The sequence below is a fragment of the Eubalaena glacialis genome, chromosome 3, assembly GCF_028564815.1.
Source record: "Eubalaena glacialis isolate mEubGla1 chromosome 3, mEubGla1.1.hap2.+ XY, whole genome shotgun sequence".
Lineage (NCBI taxonomy): Eukaryota > Metazoa > Chordata > Mammalia > Artiodactyla > Balaenidae > Eubalaena > Eubalaena glacialis.
Window position 1 is genome coordinate 14,943,871 of NC_083718.1, and position 24,609 is coordinate 14,968,479.

The window sequence follows — 24,609 nt, forward strand, 5'->3', positions numbered from 1 at the left end:
ACACTATTTTTTAAGTAAGACTCTCCCCATCTCCCCCCTCTCTCATTCTCTTGGTGTGTATTTACATTTTACAAAGACAATAAAACAAACACAAGAAAATAACAATAAACCAACTGAACTATAAATGCACAAGCACCCTGAGAGCAGTCTACTATTAATATCAATGTGAAAATATTCTCATTTGTTAAAAACACCCTAACTAAAACTCTGAAATTTACCAAAAGTAATTGCTAGCTGGGCTTCGAGTATTTGGTCTTTGTTAATTTAAAAGAAAAAAAAAATGAGGGATAGCATAATTAGTTTTTTTCCTGCTTGGACAGCAGCATTAACCATATTTTGCATAATTAAACTGGACCTAAGAATCCTAATGTTTTGGAAGAGCCCAGGGTGCTCTTTCTACATCTGGGTTGGATGGAAGTGTCTGTTTACAGATAGGAATTATGTCTGCAAGTGGACCAGTAATGTGTAGGTAAACACACACACACACACACACACACAGACACTTTCTGTTGTGTACCATACCCATTGGACGTGAATAATCACGAAGAAGTTTTTACTGGTTTAATAGGATATATACACTTAATGGTATGTGAGGTCAGCTTTGGTTTATTTGATGCTTAAATGTGACAGATAGTCTTCAATTGTCCTTTTCTTGGTGGGCACAGGAAGAGGAATATGAGATGAAGAAGAGGAAGTTATTTCTGAGAGTAGGTACCCGAAAGCACCAGACAAAGTTATGCGTATGGAAATTCTTTTTAATTTGAGGGCATCCAAATCTCATTTTGAATAAAATCTAAAACAGGTGGCAAAATCCAACTGAACCACTTTCCAAAAAAACTGGTTAGACAAAACCAAAACACACCGTAGAAATAATTTTTGACACCATTTCCCCACATTCTTGGTTATAAGTTTTATAAGTTTCTATTAGTTAATGTTTCTTATTATGTGTTAAACACAAGCAGAGGAAATATAATTTCCTTTACTTATCAAAAACTTGTAAAGTCAATTTTCCTGTTTCAGTAAGGTCCTATTATGATATTACATGCTGAACTCTTGAAATCTTTTAATATTTAAACATTTGCTAAGCGACCAGACTCTGAAAAAAATTTTACAGAAATACTAATTTCTCTTTTTTAAAATATTAAAAGTTAGATCATAAATATTTAAAACTTATTTCTCCAACAACACTGGATTGGTCTTTTAGATAAATATAGCACAGAAATAGAATGACCATAATGAATATTAAAGCTGAATATGCTACAAGTCCCGATTACAAACATTCTTTTCTGATAAATGATTCCTTTTCTGTGGAAATAGGGCAAACATGGGCAAGATTAATAATGCAAAAAAGAACAATTCTTTGTTCAGAATATTCAGTAATAGATGCCAAAAAAGCATCAGATCCAAAGCAAATAGTAATCACCTCTAACAGATTATATATAAAAATAGGTAGGCTGCTGGGGGACATTTAGAGGTAGCTTTTGTCATAAGAAACACGAAAAGCATGTGGGCTATAAAGCAAAAACATATGTATATTGTCAATAGCAGCACCTGCTCAATTACAGTTTATTTCAGAGCTGAGAATTCCATTCAGCCCCTAGATGGCAATACTATCAAGCACTTTGGATACCATGAGTGCTCAATGATTAACAACTGACATTCAGTCATCCAACACACTCCAGGCAACCATTTAAAAAATAACAAAACTGATTTCATTATAGATTCTTTTAATAAACATTTATAGCCAGATCCTTGAAAGCAGAAGTATTGAAAATGCTCTGGCTTCAAAACCTCCACCAACTAATGTGGAAATATGACCTGCAGGTCTCAAGTTGAAGTTCATGCATGCCTGACACAGAAATGTTTACATGTAGACTCCTACAAAAGGTGATTACAACAGTTGTTTTGCTTAATTTGGTCTATATATCTTCTTAAAAAATAGAAATAATCACATATCATAAATGTACAGGAAACGTGAAGGAGAATTTTTATATCATAAATTTATACGGAGACAAGTTCTCATATTATGTCAACTTGTTATTTCTGCAAAACTACAACACACACACACATGCTTTAAATAAACCTCAGTGACAGCCATACTTTTTGTCAATATTTAGTAAAGTCCATATAAAAAATAAAGAAAACTTCAAAATGGCAAGACAATCCCTAACCGATTTATTCTTTGACATTTTAGGAAATCCTTTATATTATTCTTCCCTGAATGGATTTCTAACCCGAGTTCACTATTTTAGAATCCACCTGTAAAATCTGGGCACAGTTCACTCTATGGATTGGGTTGAGCCTTGTTTGTTTACTCAGTTACTTGTGATTTTCCTTAAATTCAGAATATTTGCTTGAGCACTGTTGACCTTACATGATTTGGATTCCATTCCTTCCTTTGGGGATGGAGCATTCTGTCCCACTGACTGGGAAAAGTCCTCATTAAAAACTTTTCCTTCTTTTCGCTCTGCTGCTGTCCCTTTTCTTCCTTCCCTCTGGAGATTATCTTGATTCAATACTCTTACTTTTTTCTTTTCATTGTCATTGTTTTGTTTGTTATTTCCCTTTTCTGTCCTACTGATTCTTTTGAGATATATATATATTTTTGTTATCCCTGACCTTTGGGCTACCTACTTATACCTTCTTCCCTTTTGTCTTTGTCCTGTCCATGTCTACAGCCACACAATATTCCTAATTTTTTTTTAATTCTAAAAGTATATTAACCACTTCTGTTAGGCAGCCGAAGAAAAGAATGACTCAACAAAGGAAAACAGGAATAATCCGTTCTCTGCAATCTAATACTTCCAATGAGAATTAAGCTTTTTGCCTTTAAACTGATATGCATGAGAGTCAGAGTCTGGATACAAATCAGTGAGTCCTTTTATGAGACATAAAGACAAGACTCTCTGGAGCACTCTGCCAGTTGAGGTTCTGCTGGCAATTTGAACTACACTTTGACCTCTCAACTCTCCTCCTGGGGGCACGTGAAACTACTTGGAGTCTTCGGCAGTCAGACAATTTTACACCATCTCCTCTGATTATTTTTGATTACTTGAAGTGCCCCAAAGGTGGCCATGGGGTCAATAGGTTTATGTAGGTTGAAAATGATCAAAAATTACCATTGATCTGTAGCTGTCAATAAAAGGCTGCGTGGGGAGACTCCCTGCACAAATGTTTAAACTGCATAAAGCAACCTAACTTAGTCATCTTTGAGTCCATTGATCTGATGATCCAGTAGTTTCCAGAGCCTTCCCTCTGGTCTTTAAGGTGCATTTTCACTGAACCCATTTACCTTGGCCCTAAGGACTCTTTTTACCCTGCTCCTGGTAATGAACTAAAACAGTGATGTCTCGGCACTGCTGTGTTCATCAACAGAGTCTTATGTGCGCTTATTGCATTTTGGAAGGGGTTAATCTTCCTGGTCACCATCAACTTCATTTCCATCCAATGGGGTTTCTTTCTGGCTTCACCCCTTATCTTGGGCTCCGTATTTAAAAATGGGTGACTATTTGCTTATAAATCCTAACCTGGTTGTAGGATTCCTTTGCCTCCTTAATTCTCATGAATGCCAAGACCCAGAGAATACCTCATATTGAAAGTTTGCTTATTTTGCACAGAGAGCTTCAGGGAAATCTAGATTTAAATATATTAACTTTTGTTTTCTTCAGTTGAACCACTTGGATGCTGCTTCTCAGTTTTATCATAAGTTACAGTTTATCTTGTCATAATGATAAAATAAAGGAATGGTTATTGACAGGCTTCTGGTTTAGTTACAACTGAAACATGAGAAATAAGAAAAGTTCTCATTTAGCATCACCTGAAATTCATGGCTTTGAGCCAAGTACATCCAGTCAATTGGATGACTTTTATATATTTTAGTGCATAAAAAATCAACACAAAATATTTTTCTAGATTTCTGAAAGCCAGATAATTTGAGGCATTGTCAATCTATATTCCTTCCCATTCATAAAGTTAATTTTTGAGTTCTCCAAAAGTTCATCAACATATTTCTATCTAGTACTTATTTTGTAAAAATCCAATCAGTCTTAATACAGAAATGCGCTCTTTGTTACCCAACCCCAAATATCAACCTTGAGTGCTTATCCATGGTTATCTAAGCATGGACTTCCAAGCCTGCAAAATGTTAACACAGTCAGAAAATTTCCACTGATTTCACATGTATACTGACTTTATGGGTGCCATCCCTGTCTACAGAGCTCCTGGCTGGTGGGACAAAGAAGACATTTTTTGATGACACACACATACATGCAGAGTTGCTCCAGAATGAAAGATCGACTGACAGTACAAGAAAGGTAGGGAATAAAGACACAGACCTACTAGAGAATGGACTTGAGGATATGGGGAGGGGGAGGGGTGAGATGTGACAGGGTGAGAGAGTGTCATGGACATATATACACTACCAAATGTAAAATAGATAACTAGTGGGAAGCAGCCGCATAGCACAGGGAGATCAGCTCGGTGCTTTGTGACCACCTAGAGGGGTGGGATAGGGAGGGTGGGAGGGAGGGAGATGCAAGAGGGAAGAGATATGGCAACATATGTATATGTGTAACTGATTCACTTTGTTGTAAAGCAGAAGCTAGCACACCATTGTAAAGCAATTATACTTCAATAAAGATGTTTAAAAAAAAAAAAAAAAAAAAAAAAAAAAAAAAAAAAGAAAGGTAGAAGAAAATACCCTTTGGGTTCATGATCTATTGTCATGTGTGTGAACAGTGTGTCTATGTTAGGTGGCATTGCTAAATGGCAAGACAGAGCTGCCAAAATGGTCAGGGGAAACATTTAGTATTGTTGGCCAGCAGCTCTATTCAATTCTTTAAATCCTTTTGAGCATCTGATATGTACAAGATTCGGTGAAGTTGGTGTGGGGATACAAGATGGAGAGCACAGGCTTTTGACGCTTAGGAGCTTATAATCTAATAGAGCAGATCAACAATATATACAGATGCACACAATTCAGAGTGCAGTAGATGTTATACTGAGTGCCAGGGAAATCAGGGAAATACTGAAGAGATAGATACTTCTAATTGGGAAAGAAGGAGGTGAGGAGCTGGGGAAAACTTCGTTGGCATCTGATATAGGACAGGAAAGATGTAGAGTTTGAGTAGATGAAAATGTGTGAGGGATTGGAAGAAAGAACAGAAGGAAAAAATGCAGGATACATTTGGAAAAGAGCTAAGAGTTGAACGTAGCTGAAGGGTTGTGGATATAGGGCAATAGTGGGGATTAAGGAAGGGAAGAGACTGGTGGCAAGATTGGACAGGGCTGTGAATGTCACCCTAAAGGTTCTGGACTACATTTGTTAGGAAACAATGAACAACAGAACTCTACCATGCAATTTGAAGGAATAATGGAAGAACGTTTAAATTTTGCCTGTCAGGGTGTAGGTCATGGTTAGTGACTGATAAAATAATAAATCTGTTAAGATGAATTCATTCATTCATTTAATTATTATTCAGCCAATAAAGTATAGACTGCCATGTAAAAGGTAATAGGAGAGTATTTTCTTAGGAATAAGATTTTGCAGCAACATGGAGGGACCTAGAGATTATCATACTAAGTGAAGTACAACAGACAGAGAAAGACAAATATCATACGGTATCACTTATATGTGGAATCTTTAAAAAAAGATACAAATGAACTTAAAACATAAATAAACTCGCAGACATAGGAAACAAACTTATAGTTACCAAAGGGGAAAGGGAGGCAGGGAAGGATAAATTAGGAGTTTGGGATTAGCAGATACAAATTACTAAATATAAAATAGATGAACAACAAGGGTAAATTAGGAGTTTGGGATTAAAATATACACACTACGGTATATAAAATAGATAACGAGCAAGGACTTACTGTATAGCACAGGGAAATCTACTCAATATTTTTAAATAACCTATAAGGGAAAAGAATCTGAAAAGAATACATATATATATGTATAAGAATACATGTATATATATCTGAATCACTTTGCTGTATATCTTAAACTAACACAACATTATAAATCAACTATACTTCAATTTAAAAAAAGAGAAAAAACAGATATGCTATACTTTGTAAATTTACAATTGGAACATTGTAAATAATGTTGACATAAAAATGCCCATGGTCACAGATATTATACATGAGTGACTATGGAAGTTGTACAAAGAGGTGGAAGCCATTATTCCTCAACTGTATATAATCAGGCCAAATGTGTGCCTGTTCAGCTCATAATCTTCAGAGACAAAATTTCTGCTCCTATAAATTAAAACATGATAACATTTAAAAAAAGGAATAAGATTTAAAAAATTGTATTGAATATTTGCTCCATTTCAAAATTTGAAATTATTCTTTATACAGTGTTTGTCTTTTGATTGAAGTCAAGGTGGGGATTATAACAGCTGGACTGAATTGAAGACAATTATACTGTCCTCTGTCCTGAATCACATGTACCTGGTTTATGGTTTTTGATGGTAGTGGGGACATGTTTGTGTGGAACCATCCATACCCTTATACTTTATACACATTAAACAGCTAGAAGGCAGCTGGAAAAGTTTAGGGATACTGTTGATGACAACAAAATAGAATGAAGCTAATTCAAAAGTTCAAACAAGTGTGAAAGCATTCCTAGCTATGGGTTCTAACTAATGTCAGAGGGCTCAATTGGAAAGATTTCAAGAAAGTATAAATGCATATCCTCCCGTTAAGTAATTGTGATATGTATTGTTATATAACTGATTAGTCAGGGGTCATTTGTTGTAACAATTGTAAATTTCAAATTTAAAACGTTCAGCTTAGAGTTTTCATGTGTTAGTGCTGTGTGTACTTTTGTGTCTTCCACAAATATCTACATTCAGAGAAGAAGAATGACATGTGAAAAAGGGGGTATCTTTTTCTCTCATTGAAGTATATCATTCATTTTGTAATGCGGGGGTCAATGCAAAAAGAAGATTCAACTCACAGAAGTTTTCTTTATAGATAAATGGGCTCTATCAATTTAATCTATCAATATAAAACAAAAGCTAGGGTTCTTGCAAAATGAATGATGAAGCCTCAGTTACCATAAAAACATTGGGGAGGAAAAAGAAAGGTTTTGAAATGGCTCATTTTTCAAAGGAGAAGAGGAAAAAAAATTAAATTTGTGCTAATTAAATTTTAAAGTGGCAAATCAGTCACACTAAATATTAAAAAGCAGTCCTTCTGATCTATCAAAATTAAAAATGTGCATACTCTGTGACCCAGCAATTCCACTCTGGCAATCTATTTTATGGCAATACTAGTAAAACTGTACTAAACTGCATTGAACAGAATTTCATTCATTCCAGCCAGTCTTATGTTTATTCAATCCTTGATTAAACACATATTTATTGAAGGTTTCCTGTGTACTAGGCACCCTCCTAAGCTCTGAGGACACAGCAGAAAGCACGGGAGACAAGGACATACCCTCCTGAGTCTTACATTGTAAGGAGGAAAAATGTAAGGAGTCCTACATTTATACAGGCAAAATGGTGAGAGAGGGAGTGAGTGGGCGAGAGAGAGAGAGAGAGAGAGAGAGACAGACAGAGACAGAGACAGAGACAGAGAGAATTAGAAGCTGTGACAAATTATGAAGGCAATAATTAGAGTGATGAACTAGTGTTTTTTAGGTGGTGGGGAAGACTGAGTCTTGGTTTAAGAATGGTGGGTGAAGATCCTTGAGGAAGTTCCATGTAGGCAAGACTACAGAAGAAACCATGTGAAAAACCAGGGGGGAACTTTTAGGCAGAAGGATGAGCTTGAGATTTTTGCTGGCAGAGAGAAGCTAGTGTGAGTGAGGCCTGTGAGTGAGAGGGAGGATGGCCCGAGGTACGGTCAAAATGATGGGCAGGTGCCAGATGGTGGATATCTTTTAGGCCAAGGTAAGAGTTAGAGTCTGATGCTAATTTCAGTGGAAAATTATTGAAGGCCTTTAAGCAAGGGAGTGACACAATTTGATTTAGGTTTTAAAGAGATCATTCTTCCTTCAAAAACTAAAAATAGAGTTACCATATGATCCAGCAATCCCACTCCCGCACATTCATCTGGAGAAAACTCTAATTCAAAAAGCTACATGCACCCCAGTGTTCATAGCAGCACTATTTACAATAGCCAAGACACAGAAGCAACCTAAATGTCCATGGACAGATGAATGGATAAAGAAGATGTGGTATATATATATATATATATATATATATATACACACACACACACACACACACACACACACACACACACAATGGAATATTACTCAGCCATAAAAAAGAATGAAATAATGCCATTTGCAGCAATGGATGGACCTAGAGATTATCATACTAAGTGAAGTAAGTCAGACAAAGACAAATATTATATGATATCACATATGTGGAATCTAAAAAATGGTACAACTGAACTTATTTACAAAACAGAAACAGACTCACAGACATAGAAAACAAACTTATGGTTACCAAAGGGGAAAGGTAGTGAGGAGGGATAAATTAGGAGTTTGGGATTAAAATATACACACTACTATATATAAAATTGATAATCAGCAAGGACGTACTATATAGCACGGGGAACTATATTCAATATCTTGTAATAACCTACAATGGAAAAGAATCTGAAAAAGTATATCTATCTATCTATCTATATATGTATATCTATATATATCTGAATAACTTTGCTGTACACCTGAAACTAACACAACATTGTAAATCAAGTGTACTTCAATAAAAATAAATAAATAAAAAAAGATCATTATGGCTGCTGTGTGAAAAATATATGTAGGGGGTTGTATTAGTCTACTCAGGCTGCCATAACAAAAATACCAGACTGGCTTAAAAACAGAAATTTATATTCTTGCAGTCTGGAGGCTAGAACACCCAGATCACGGTGTCATCAGGGTTTCTGGTGAGGCCTCTCTAGACAGCTGCCTTCTCGCTGTGTCCTCACATGGCTTTGCTCTATGTGCACATGGAGAGAGGGAGAGATCTCTTGTGTCTCTTCCTCTTCTTATAAGGACACCAGTCCTATCAGATTAGGGTCCCACTCTTACAACCTCATTTAACCTTAATTACTTCCCTATAGTCCTTATTTCTAAATAACGTCACATTGGGGGTTAGGGAATCAACATATGAATTTTGGGGGAACACAGTTCAGTAGCTAATGGGGGTCAAGAGGGAGTGGCTTTTGCAGAAGTCCAGGGAGGGCTGATAGTGGCTTGGAGTGGTGTGATAATGACAGAGATGAAACTAACTGAGTGGACTTATACTTTGGAAGTAGAGCCAACAGAAATCCGATGAGTGGGAGGAAGGGACAACCAGATGTGTAGAAGTAGAAACAGAATAGTAACATAAGTCTTCTGAGAAGTTTGGCTGTGAAGGAGAACATGGAAATAGGATGGTAGCTGGAGGGGCCTGTGGGATCACATTTAAAAAACAAGGGAGATGCTAGAGCATGTGTGTATACTGATGGGAATTCTCCAATAACGAGAGAGAGATTGATGATGTAGGAGAGGTATACTATTTTTTAGAAATCAGGACTTCCTTTTCACTTTGCATGTGGAAACTAGGTTAGCTAAAATTCTGTGTGCGGCAAAGTGATACGAGTATGCTTGGGTATCAGCCAATTAACTGGGAGTTGGCTGTAGCCTCCACAGCAAAACAATGTTTATACTAAGAGCTACCATCATTGTACGTCAAGCTCTTTTCAGAGATAAAATTTGGAACAGTAAAGTTTCATCAGAAATGAACAAGGCCTTTATCTATTAGGAACAAGGTAATTAAAACATTTTTTTAGAGTTTTCATTAAATCATTACTTTTGATAAATTGTGACTTCCATGTGAAGAGGATACAATGACAAGTTCCCTGCCCAATGGTGACAAAAGTTATCAGTTTACCATTTTCTTGTGTGTCCTTCCTAAGACAGGATCATTATTTTTGATCAAAGTTTTTGCTTTTACTGTGTCAGACCTGATGTAAAAAGGACTTTACATGCACAATCTCATTTCATCTTCACAACAAAGCTCTGAGGGTGGTAATATTACAGATAAGGAAACTGAGGCTTAGAAAAGTAACTTGCCCAGAGTCACAGTTCTAGTAAGTGGCAGGGTTATGCTTTTATTCCTGTACTATATTGAGTTCAAATGTTCTTGTCAACTGCATCAGTGGTCCTAATGTTTTGGTCTCAGGAGCCCTACTTCTTAAAAATAATAGAAGATCCCCAAAAGCTTTTGTTTCTGTGATTTATATCTACCAATATTTGCTATATAAAAAATTAAAATTGAGAGAATATTAAAGGAAAAGAACACAGAAGCACATAGTCTATTAGCCAGCAGAGAAAAAGCATCATCACACATAATGTAGCCTCTGGAAAACTCCACTGTACACTTGTGAGGGGATGAGAGTGAAAAAGACACATAATGTCTTCATATTATTATGAAAATATTTTTGACCTGGCAGATCCCTGAAAAAGTTTCTGGGACTCTAAGGGGTTCACGAACTATACTGTACCACTTAACTGCATTATACTTGGCTTTAACTGACAGTTCCAATTAAAGATTAATCAAAGATTTGTTTGAACTTTTATGCAATGAAGAAAGGAGTCTTATATTTCCAACTTTTGATAGACACACTCATAGTACTTGTGATTAAATATGAAATATCCATGTATACATAAGTCCTATTAGTCAAACTTTTAATTAAGGGTAAAGAGTCAAAAAATCATAACTGGACTCTACTCCAACAGCCTAATTTTGTAGTTGAAACTAAAATTCAAATGGTCTAAATTACCTGTACAAGATCCTACAATCCATCAACACTAGATTTGCAATTGAACTTGAGATTCCCAACTCATATGTACACACTCTTTTCAATTAAAATTAAAATTATTTGTTTGAAACAAGTTGTCCCAAATTTCTTTGTCAAAAGCATTGCTCCATGTGAGAGAGAATGGGTTTGAATTTATTCATAGATGTAATTCCTTTATTAATGGATCTTCTACTGTATTATATCTGTCTGTTCACTTGTTTGTCTTCCCACCGCAAAGTGAACGAAACGTTTTATGTCAGGACTGTTTCCTAACCTTGTTTTACCCTGGTTTCTTCATATGTAAAAAAGAAATAGTAATAGTACCTATCTTTTTCAGTTTGTAAATTTTAGTGAGTTAACTCGTAGAATAGTTTCTGATATGCAGTAGGAATTTAATAAGTGCTAGATTTTATTATTATCCTAAGCATCCTAAGATGCTTCTATGCATAAGATATTCAATAAATATTCTGGAAGCTATGCATAAATAAAAGGTTGAGTCTAAAGCACTGAATAACTCACAAGGTATTTTTAGTGCATAGTACCCTGGCTTATATGGAGAATATATGGAGAATGATACTTTGAAAAACGGCATAGCATCTTATGAATGTAAATACATCTTTTAAGTTAAATTCATAAACACTACCTTTGTATATGTTTGCTGTGAAGACCTAGTAGGTACTGGATAAATATGCATTGAATAATTGAGTAAATTCTTTCTTGTTATTGACGTCAGCTATTTGGTCTTTAGAAATGTATTTACATATATATGTATATTCATATATGTGTATATATATATATAAACTGGATCATATAATAAGGAGCATGATTTTTCGCTTTTACCTATAGGGCATGGAATATGATACAGTTTTTGTGTTCTTACATACCCTGACTTTGGGGGCTGAGCTGAAAAAGATAATGCCTTTCTCCAATGAAGAATAAATAATACTATTAGGTAGTATGGGACATTTACAAAGGGAGGTTGGTGCTAATAAACTCAAAATGATATTTTTCAGAGGGTCTTGGGTATTAGGATGGCAGATACTCATTTAGTCCTCATGGGCGAGGTTATCCTTGGAAATAGGAAAATGTGAACAATTTTATAATAGTAAATGTGAAAGTGTACATAAAGTGGGCAATTCGAGAAAAATAGGAGAACTTAAACAAATGCACTCAAATATATTAATCAGTCTTAAAGTAAAAATAAATAAAGCCCTAAATCAGCCCCTTACTTCAAAAAGGCCCAGGTCCAGAGAGTTTTACCAGTGAAGTTTTTTGTTATTGCTTTTAACTAAATCTGCAAGTAACAGATAATTGATATTATGTATAGACAAAGGGTTCCAGAAAATAGGTAAACTGGGCCACATACCAAACTCATGACATGTCATTAAGAAAATATCAAAATTGGACAAGAACAAGAAAAATGTGTTTTCATTGACCAAAATCACTTGAGATGAGATGAAAAAGTCATAATATCAGCAAATAGAGTCCAACAGTATATTTAAAAGAGATATCATGACTGTATAGGATTTAGCCCTCAGAAAAGTTGATTTCCATATGATCATCTTAATAGAATTAATAAAATTCAACACCCATTCATGATAAAACCTCTTAGCCAGGTGAAAATGGAAGAAATTATCCTTAATCTGATAAAAAACATTTACTAAAATCATACAGTAAATTATATTGGGGTGGCCAAAAAGTTTGTTCGAGTTTTCCCATAACAGCTTACAGAAAAACCCAAACGAACTTTTTAGCCAACCCATATTTAATATTAAAGCCTGAGAAATCTTCCCATTAATATAACAATCAGGTAAGACAGAATTCCCTCCATTCATTACTGTACTGATAATCCTAGGCAATGTCACACCAAAATAAAAAACATAACGATTCTCTGACATAAATCATACCAAGGTTTTCTCAGGTCAGTTTCCCAAGGCAATAGAAATAAAAGCAAAAGTAAACAAATGGGACCTAATCAAACTTATAAGCTTTTGCACAGCGAAGGAAAGCATAAACAAAATGAAAAGACAACTCACAGAATGGGAGAAAATATTTGCGAATGATGTGACCAGTCAGGGCTTAATTTCCAAAATATATAAACAGCTCATACAACTCAATAACAACAACAACAAAAACAACCCAATAGAAAAATGGGCAGAAGAACTAAACAAACATTTCTCCAAAGAAGGCATACAGATGGCCAACAGGCACATGAAAGAATGGTCATCATTGCTAATTATTAGAGAAGTGCAAATCAAAATGACAATGAGGTACTACCTCACACCGGTCAGAATGACCATCACTAAAAGATCTACAAGTAACAAATGCTGGAGAAGGTGTGGAGAAAAGGGAACCCTCCTACACTGTTGATGGGAATATAAATTGGTGTAACCACTATGGAAAACAGTATGGAGGTTCCTTAAAAAATGAATTGTCATATGCTCTAGCAAGCCCACTTCTGGGCATATAACTGGAGAATACTATAATTCGAAAAGATACATGTACCCCAGTGTTCATAGCAGCACTGTTTACAAGAGCCAAGACATGGAAGCAACCTAAGTATCCATCGACAGATAAATTGATAAAGAAGATGTGGTATATATACACAATGGAATATTACTGAGCCATAAAAAAGAATGAAATAATGCCATTGCAGCAACATGGATAGACTTAGAGATTATCATACTAAGTGAAGTAAGTCAGAAAGAGAAACACAAATATCACATAATATCACTTATATGTGGAATCTAAAATATGACACAAATGAACTTATCTACAAAATAGAAATAGACTCACAGACATAGAGAACAGACTTGTGGTTGCCAAGGGTGAGGGGGTTGGAGAGGGATGGACTGGGAGTTTGGGATTAGCAGGTGCAAACTATTATATATAGGATGGATAAACAACAAGGTCCTACTGTATAGCACAGGGAACTATATTTAATATCCTGTGATAAACCAATGGAAAAGAATATGAAAAAGAATGTATATATATATATATATATATATATATATATATATATATATATATGTATAACTGAATCACTTCTGTACAGCAGAAATTAACACAACATTGTGAATCAACTGTACTGCAGTAAAATAAATTAAAAAAATATTTGTCATGGAATATACCTCATTTCTTTGAATCCTTGAATTTGAAGGAATCCAAGACACACTGTTATTTTATGTATACCTAAGAAAGGAAAAAATACTTCCAACTGAATGAAGATACAATGCTTTTTTTATCACTTGGAATTTTTGTTTTATATTTGTGGAAAGACACCTTTAGACTTGCATGGGTATAGGTTTTTTTTTTTTAATTATATATTAAGCTGCTGCTTCTGTGCCTTTCTGTTTATACAATAACTTTTTAGTTTAATGCCAAATCATGGTGTAATCTTTTTGAAGACATTGTAAGTGGCAATTAAACTCAACGTGTGTAGTACCGACAGCATACATAGCTCAACTGAAGTGACAGGAGCGTGAACGGCATTGATCAAGTTCGTGCAGGCACAGGAAACAACAAGTAGGTAACAACTGCCACCTACATTGATGGTAAGACTTAGATGCATGGGATTTCAGAGAGAGATGGAGAAATGTGAAAAAATGTTCACCATAAAAATCAATGAGCTTTCTGTTCTCTCTTTTCTGAGCATCCTTCCTGAATAGAAAAGTGTACCCTACGGTAAAAAGCCAGTGCACAGCGTCTAGTCCGTTTATTTTAGCAAAGTGAACTGACTTGTTCTTGGCGACAACGATGGGACCAGAAAGCTGAAGCTGGTCTAGTTAAAGGGCAGCCGAAACATACTGCCACTCTGGGTACAATGGGACCAGTGATAACACAAAACGAAAACCAGACTGGGAACTCACAGACGATGTTGTGAGGATGGTAACAAATGGAATACATTAGGACTTTGGCTGTGCACACAAAACAGTGCCGAAAGACACATCTGACCACTACATTCAGCGCAGCTGCTGCTTTCAAAGTTATTCTTAGCATATGTTCTGTGTACTTTTTCATCCTTTTCCTAAAGAGTTTCTCAAGGGTTAATAACACTGAGAGCTTGCTATACAGCAGGCATTTTCCAAGTGCATAATGTATATTACATTGTTTAATCCGTAAAACAACCTCATGAGATAGACACTGCTCTTATCCTCATTTTCAGATAAGGAAATGGATGTAAAGACAGTTGAAGCAAATTGTCCATGGTCATGTAATTATAAGGGACAGAACCAGGATTTGAGTGGAGGCCTTCTGACTATAGAGTCTGGGCTTATAACCTTGAATGTACCCCCATTAGTCCCACCAGACTTTGGAAGGTGGAAGCCAGCCTATGCTACTTCTTGATATGGAGAGGGTCTCATTTCTTCCTTCCAGGGACCCAGGAAAGGCATCCTCTGCTCTCTGACCTGTTTATTGTTCTGCTTTATGGGATGTCAGACTGAATGATAATCTCAAGAGGAATCAAGGGGAATAGAAAAATTGCTTCCAAATAAACACAACGCCAATAGTTTGCCTGAAAGTCAGGAAAAGCAGATGTTATAAGACTAAAAATTGATAACACTTGAGGCTAAGAAAAGATATGGTAAAGGTAGACCATCTTCCACAATTCGTTTGTGCCAGGCTCCAAAGGGGTTAACTGTTATCAACAATCAGAGCCCAGGTGTTTTCGGTAGACGTTGGCGGCACACTGAAGTAGTTGTGGTATGATTGTGTTGTTGTTTTCAAAACATTTTAATAGGATTTAAAATTTCCCCTTTTCTTTGGATTTTGCGGGTAATATTGGAATTAAATTAAAGCATTAAGTCAACCAGCTTAGTGCAAAGCAAATTATTTCAGGTTCAGCACTGAGGGCTTCGTTATGGAATATCTATTGACTCAAGCTTATTAACTTGTAAATCCTCTAGTTTTAGATTATGATCTATTGATTATCTGCTTTTATTTGCACTTTAAATGAATAAACAAAAAGAAGTGATCACGGTTTAGTCATTACACCTTAAGAGAAAATGTACTTAAGCTAAGCATACTTAATTAAAAGTAAAAACAACTTTTATTGGTTCTGAGAGCTAGAAGTTGTGGTTCTTATTTTCATTTAGGCAAATCAAAGATTGTTTTTAATTTTGCATAATCAATTTTATTAGACCCTTGGACAAAACAGAAAAAAAATTTTCTCACTGAGGATAGACAGTGTGCTGTGAGTTTGGTATTTTTAATGCATTATTAAAATTATTCTACAATCTATCATTTTGCTTGGGTTGTCTTAGCAAAAAGCCAAAAATGATGTCTTTAGTGCAGGAGGAAATTCTCTGAGAAGCCCTGTGACTAATGTCTGGGGAATGAGGTAAACTCTGAGAGTCGAGGTGCTTTAATAAAAAAGCAGTCAGTGTAGAAGACCGGAGTTCAAGTTACAGCTCTGTCACTCATACTAGAGGGACCTTTGGCAAATTACCTACTTTTTCTGAGTCTTTGTTTCTAACAGTGAATCTATTTCTCATGGACTTTTGTGAGGATTAAACCAGATGACCTTTCTGAAAGTGCCTGGTACATAGTGGCACTCAATAAAAGTGCTCTGAATCAGACCCTTGCTAATAGAAGCAGCTAAGGAAATGGAGGGGAGGGGGTACGTGGATTTCAAAGGGCACTTGTTTATTTGCTTATTTATTTATAATTGAAATATAGTTGATTTATTTATAAATTTGATTTTATGCTTTGTTTAAAAAAATCTCAGCAAAGAAAAATGCTGAGATTGGTTTATGGTCTGAGAGTCAAATCCACAGTCAAATACTGATTTAACAACTACTCCTTTCTAGCATGGTGCTAGGCACTAAAGGGAATGGAAAAGAAGTACAAAGCATGCAAATCTTGGATTTCTGGAACTGCAAGCCATTAGGAGTGCAAGACTCACATTTGTGAAAACACTGTAAAAACACATGGAAACTAGCACTAAAGGTATACATGTAAGAAGCGTATCATGGGCTTAAATCAAGCAGTCACAAAAAACTCCACAGACAGGATGGGCTTTAAATATCAATAGGTAGGAAGTGTACTAAGTATATTTGATAGAAGAGTAGCACAGTATCATTCAATGCAAGATTTAAGCAAATCAAAACAAATTAAAAATTCCTAGAATCTTGGAGTCAGAAGAGAATTTACAGTTAACCATTTGACCTTCACATATGATGCAGAAATCCCAGAAGACTGAGGGTAGAAAGGCAGGGAGGGGAGGCATCCTTTCAAATATAATAAGATTAAAGATCAATTTGCAAAAGTTTTATTTACTGTAACTGAGACTCTGGAGTCTGCTAATTTGGAAGAGAAATGCTTCTATAATGGTTTCACTGAATTGAAGTTAGAAATTTGTTGCCTCGTCATTTGGATTACCTTCTGCCACTAGGCAAGGAGGCAAAAAAAAAAAAAAAAAAAAAAAAAAAAGCAGTGGCTGGGGTGATTGATAGGATAAAACAGAAACCTCCCTCCATTTTTTTGACCACCTCACCAGGCTAATGGAAGATCACTGCAAGCTTATGGATGCAAGACCACCAAGAACTCAGATCCTTCAGAAATGAGTTTGGTTGATTGAGCTCATCAGCCGAATAACCCCAGTTCATTAGGGAGATGAGAAAGGGAAGTCATAAATATCACTACTGGCCTCATGACCTATTACAGAAGTAAAGTCTATGGACTGTACTGTTTTTGTTTTTTGTTGTGTCATGTATATAAATATGCATTCTCTTCTTTTAGCCCAATATTGTATATATGATGTTTTGGGGTGGTTACACTTACCATTTATTTTTGGGGCTATAGATTATTAAAACGGGATTAGGAAAAAAACTAGAGAAAGATACGGAACATTGTTAAGAGTTCCTGGGCTTGAAGCTGGATATAGTAATTGGAAAGGACTTCTCTCTATTTTGCAACGAATGTGTCTTATTCTGGTTTACCTGGAATATGAGGACATTTTGGAAGAGTGTATGGCAAGAAATGAAGGTTGTTAGATAGCCAGAGGAAGGACTGGCATTCAAGGAAGACTTCATTACCAGTATGTGAATGTTATGGACCCAAAGAGCAGATTTGGAAACTGGGAAAATGTCTACATTACACAACTCACCTGGTGGTTTAGCCTTAAGTCCCCAAGCAACGAAGCATTTACCTGTCAAAGGGATGTCAATGGTTGAACCTGATCTTTCGGAATCCTAGGCTGAAGGTCAATGCACATACGATGGATCCTGGGAATTAAAGGAACACCCAGGGACCAAACCCAGACTTCTGAAGCCCAGAATATGAATATGCATCCCCATTCCTGAACTAAGATTCTTCTTCCAGTTAACCGCATGGTTTTCTCCTTCAAATCTCTGCTCTAATGTTACCTTCTTGTGAGGCTTTCCCTGGACTCCTTACGTTAAATACCACCCTCCCTATCCCAACAGGCCAACACTCTTCCCAGTCCCATGCTTGGCCAATATAATACTCCCCTGATAGGCCAGTGCAGAACCTCTGAGCCCTCACCTATGATTTATTTTTTTCCATTGCCCTTATCATACCATATCAATATATATATATATACACACACACACACACACACACACACACATATACATATATATATTTAACTTGCTTACTTATCCTGTTTATTGTCTTTCCCTACTAGAATAAAAGCCTCAAGAAGAAAGTGTATTCACTGCTGCATACCCAGGTGGCATATTGATTGGATAAGTGAATGAATAAATGAAGTTCTGGATCAGTCCCTGGAAAGGGAAGAACGGGAGTTTTACAATGTGGAGGAGCTGGAAATATTTATCTCGTTTATTTGCTTTCAGCACATCATGCTATATTACAGTTTATGGTTCCATGCTAAGTGGGTTCATGAATTATATTATCTGGTTTTAACTATACTACGTTTGGAAACATGGGTGACTTTCAAGATTCCTGAAAGAATGAAAAACCATGGTTCAGATATAATACTTAAATTCATAAATAATAAAGAACAAGTAAAAGTCCAGTTTGATATTTCTTACCTAGGAAACAAGCTCTTTACCAGCCATAGTATGAGATATAAGCACTGATAGTCCAAACATAGTTGACCAGAGATTTACAAAAAAATTTGATATTGTCAAGGAGACCACATGGAAAATGGATTGACATCCAGTATTTAACAATGAATCTTCTAATAAGTGTATATTGTGTCTTGAGGTACTAGCTAATGATGGTATTTCCTGATTAAGCAAATATTCTAATATTATGATGATTTTACCTATGTCTACTGCTTTTAAAATTTCTACTTTCAATGAAAAATCTGAAAGTAAAATTAAGAAAACACTCCCATTTACCAATGCAACAAAAAGAATAAAATATCTAGGAATAAACCTACCTAAGGAGACAAAAGACCTGTATGCAGAAAATTATAAGACACTGATGAATGAAATTAAAGATGATACAAATAGATGGAGAGATATACCAGGTTCTTGGATTGGAAGAATCAACACTGTGAAAATGACTATACTACCCAAAGCAATCTACAGATTCAATGCAATCCCTATCAAACTACCACTGGCATTTTTCACAGAACTAGAACAAAAAATTTCACAATTTGTATGGAAACACAAAAGACCCCGAATAGCCAAAGCAATCTTGAGAAAGAAAAACGGAGCTGGAGGAATCAGGCTCCTGACTTCAGACTATACTACAAAGCTACAGTAATCAAGACAGTATGGTACTGGCACAAAAACAGAAATATAGATCAATGGAACAGGATAGAAAGCCCAGAGATAAACCCACACACGTATGGTCACCTTATCTTTGATAAAGGAGGCAAGAATATACAATGGAGAAAAGACAGCCTCTTTAATAAGTGGTGCTGGGAAAAGTGGACAGCTACATGTAAAAGAATGAAATTAGAATACTCCCTAACATCATATACAAAAATAAACTCAAAATGGATTAAAGACCTAAATGTAAGACCAAACACTATCAAACTCTTAGAGGAAAACATAGGCAGAACACTCTATGACATAAATCACAGCAAGATCCTTTTGGACCCACCTCCTAGAGAAATGGAAAGAAAAACAAAAATAAACAAATCAGACCTAATGAAACTTAAAAGCTTTTGCACAGCAAAGGAAACCATAAACAAAACGAAAAGACAACCCTCAGAATGGGAGAAAATATTTGCAAATGAAGCAACTGACAAAGGATTAATCTCCAAAATTCACAAGCAGCTCATGCAGCTCAATATCAGAAAAACAAACAACCCAACCCAAAAATGGGCAGAAGACCTAAATAGACAGTTCTCCAAAGAAGATATACAGATTGCCAACAAACACATGAAAGAATGCTCAACATCATTAATCATTAGAGAAATGCAAATCAAAAGTACAATGTGATATCATCTCACACTGGTCAGAATGGCCATCATCAAAAAATCTACAAACAATAAATGCTGGAGAGGGTGTGTAGAAAAGGGAACACTCTTGCACTGTTGGTGGGAATGTAAATTGATACAGCCACTTTGGAGGACAGTATGGAGGTTCCTTAAAAAACTAAAAATAGAACTACCAGATGACCCAGCAATCTCACTACTGGGCATATACCCTGAGAAAACCACAATTCAAAAAGAGTCATGTACCACAATGTTCATTGCAGCTCTATTTACAATAGCCAGGACATGGAAGCAACCTAAGTGTCCATCAACAGATGAATGGATAAAGAAGACGTGGCACATATATACAATGGAATATTACTCAGCCATAAAAAGAAACGAAATTGAGTTATTTGTAGTGAGGTGGATGGACCTAGAGTCTGTCATACAGAGTGAAGTAAGTCAGAAAGAGAAAAACAAATACTGTATGCTAACACATATATATGGAATCTAAAAAACAAAAAAAAAATGGCCATGAAGAACCTAGGGGCAAGAAGGGAATAAAGATGTAGACCTACTAGAAAATGTACTTGAGGATACGGGGAGGGGGAAGGGTAAGCTGGGATGAAGTGAGAGAGTGGCATGGACATATATACACTACCAAATGTAAAATAGATAGCTAGTGGGAAGCAGCCACATAGCACAGGGAGATCAGCTCCGTGCTTTGTGACCACCTAGAGGGGTTGGATAGGGAGGGTGGGAGGGAGGCAGATGCAAGAAGAGAAGAGATATGGGGATATATGTATATGTATAACTGATTCACTTTGTTATAAAGCAGAAACTAACACACCATTGTAAAGCAATTATACTCCAATAAAGATGTTAAAAAATAAAATAAAATAAAATTATGAGAAAAAAATTTCTACTTCCATAGTATAAATAATATTTGTTCACTAGTACATATTTTATAATTTATAAATAAGTAAACATATAATGGGGATGTGTACTCCCAAAATTGTTATTTATAGGAGTGCACATTCTAAAAAGTTTGGAGACAACTGGACTATATTAACATTCTGCCTTCAGAAAAGCTATTACTAAGAAGGAAAACAAAGCAATATCATTTTCTTCTCTGAAAAATCAAATGGAATCCAATCACTAGCTTATCATGAATAAAGTTCTAAAATAAGAACAAGGAACTCATTTAGGTCCCGGCCTTGTAATGGACAAAGTCCTACAATGCTTTTTGGAAGATAAATGCTTAAGGATGATTTGTAAAAAAAATCTCATCCCCTTGACTAATTTCCCAGTGGGAAGTGCTGACTATTACTGATAAAAATGATACCGATGGTCATTGCCCAGATGGCACTTTGAAGAATATAGTTGGAGACGAAAGCCCTGTAAAATGTGCATGTCACAAAATCATCCTAAACCTCTATTATGCACTTGGGCTATTTTAACCAGTTACACTGTTACATTTATTTTATTAGTTCTTTTGACTATTTCTCAGGTTGAATGATTTGATTTAAATTCTCTGTTAAGCTTAAAGTCTAGAGTGAAGAAGACCAGTGCAAATGTAAGTGGTTTCGGCAAGGTATAAAATATTTACACCGCCTCTCACTCCCATGTTACTTACAAGATTGCAAGTAATCAGTTACACCGCTAAAGGTACTGGGCTGGGAGGGAAGCAGGGAGCTCCGGGTACACAGGGCACTCCCCATCCCAGGGAAGCGATGTTCAGTTATCATGGTGACTGTCATCTTAACAATTGTGCAAGTGCATCATTCACTGTGGGTGACTTGAAACAGATGAAGAGGAGCTGAAAAATGGAAGAATTTTCCTTGTCTCGTGTCCCCCTGATAACTAGGCAGACTACAGCGCATGAAAGATGAGGCCTGCCCAATTCAAACCAGAGCACGTAGTCACCATCTGGGCATTTTAAAAGCAGGACACATGAAATGCTCAGATGTATCCCCCAACAGGGTGCAATAATACAGCAGTAAAAAGAAAACTATGTGAACTCTGGCCACTTTCACACTTGCAATCATTCTAGTATAAGAAGAGGCAAGGATTTTCCAAAAACCTTCCTAAGATGCTCAGGTGCATCTTAACTGCTCACCTGTTTGATGCACAGGCGGCTTCTTGTCTTAGCAGCGGCACGTGGCACATACACATAACCAGCAGAGGGCACTCTCCTCATGGAAAGAAAAGGGTCAGACCATTTTCCACGGAGTACCCAGCGGGAGGGCTCAAAAATGAAAATACTCAGTAGACCACACACCCTAAAATAGTCAGAGACAGTCACTGCTGAGACAAATACTGACTTCTAAAATGATATATTTGGCTTTCAAAGGTGTACCCAACTGAATCGTTTTTTCTAGATGCTGTCAGATGGAAACCTTTATCTTTCTGAACTATTAGAATTACTAAGTTATTTAAAAGTTAGGAAACAAAGAGCATTAATACTATCTTTTTGGATCTTTGAAGGTGAGGTCAGGATTTCTTATTTCTGGAAACCTCTACAAGCTTCTATAGATCCCAAGGCATACAATCTAGTAACACGACATGGTACGTCACTACTGCATCAGTTAAAAGAAAACCCTCGAAACTTCACTCTCATCTAGTTTATTCTTCTGATGTACCCTTTGAAATAAGAGAGAGAGAGAGAGAACATTATTTATAGGAATAAATGTCAGCTATGTAGAAGCGTTACTCTTTGGCCACAAAATGAAAATGCATAAGTTAATATGTTTAATAGCTATATTTAAACGGAATTTTAATTATGTAGATAGATTGGTTTATAATCCCTGCTTAAGTTCATTCATATTTGCAAAAATGAGTATTCACAACATCAGGTAAACTCACAGGCTCATTTGCTGACTTGCAGCTTGATGAACAGAGAGTCTGCAAGATGGCATTGCTTATCGTAAAAAGAGGCACCAAAACATCCTAATGAAACTAATAATTGGGAAGAATTTAAGACTGTATTTCTGCCTTAGGAAGGAAAGAAACTCTAAGGAAACACAAATGAGAGAATTAAAGAGAATACATTTTAGGAAGAAAATTTACCAAAGAGAATCTTTCCATTTAAATTTCCTTGTTTCCTGTTGAAACTCCAGATACATTTAAGAGGAAAATTACTCCAGATTTTTTTCTGGAATTTCCCAAAGAATTTTTTTTTTTGGGGGGGAGGGGTCTCTTGTCATCTATCATCTTTTATTCCACTCCTTGCTAAGAATTCTTATCAGCCAATCTAACCATTCAATTTATCCTGCCTATTTTGTAATGAATAAATAGCACATACCGTTAATTGGCCACCTGGGGTTCAAAGAGCAGAATACAGAGTTGGTGTCTGAATGCTGTAATATGCTGACAGCAGACTGACCACACTCTATTTCACAAGATTTAAAATCAAGCTTCCTTGCCCCAGTCGCCCCTCCCTCGCCTCCCTCCATTTCTTGACCGTCTGTGAGGCTAATATAATTTTTTAAAGTGATTTATTTCTAACAGATGTGACCATCCAGCCGCAGGGACCTGGATGCACAATGCCCCTCACAACTTTAATTTCTGGATATAATAAGCATATATTCCACTAATAAATAATTATCACTCTGTTAAGAAAAGGATGCCAAGGCATGAGGCATGATGACCAGGTACTTCTGGGCAGAAAGGACAAATCGGTGGGCCCTCCTGAGGCCCTTACTATGCGCAACCTAAACGTGTTATTATTGTATTTCTAGAATATGGTCGGTCACAAAGGAAGAACATTAGTCACAGTTTAATGTACACAGCAATATTTAGGAAGCTAATTTTAGGTATACATTAAGATTTTTTTGTAAATCAGAAATGACACAGGATAAGGTAAGAAAAGATGGTGGCACAGGTCCTACATAGAGAAAGCCTAGAAGACAATCTCAGAAGAGTGATTGGTTCTTCCTTCCCCTCGTTCTTTAAGCGGCTCTGTGGCATCTCAAGGGCAGGCCTCGGGGCTGTGTCCTCACCCACTTGGCTGTGGTCAGTGCTCCAGATTTGAATGCTGGGGAGGTGGCCCCAGGCAGTGCCCCAAAGCCAGTGAAGACCTCACAGGCTTACCTGATGAGGTTTGGTTTGGGACCCAGCACTGTCCTCAGCTCAGTGAGGCATCACCTGAACACTGTGAACTTTACGTGACAGGTTAAGTGAGTTCAGTATCGCAAGTCAGCTTTGGAGACAAAGTCTATTCTAATTTTCCCAACCAGTAGCCTGCCTTTTCCTTCCCCACCTGGACTCTTGGGTCAACTGCCACAAGACCATTCTGTTACTAATGTGATTTGTTAAGTGGCACATGCTTCTGGGAAAGAGTTGTTAGGGAAGGAAGGGGGGATAAAGAGAGAAAAGCTTTTCTTTTTTTTTTTTTTTTTTTTCCTTTAAAAATATTCTGGTTGAGTCCAGACAGAACCCTCGCAATATATGAG

General features: G+C 36.3%; 1 protein-coding gene across 1 annotated transcript in view; it reads right to left on the minus strand.

The window, feature by feature from the left end:
• The window catches only part of USH2A (usherin), a 795,289-nt gene that overhangs the window by 81,509 nt on the left and 689,171 nt on the right, over positions 1-24,609 (minus strand). The gene's annotated exons all lie outside the window — the stretch shown is intronic.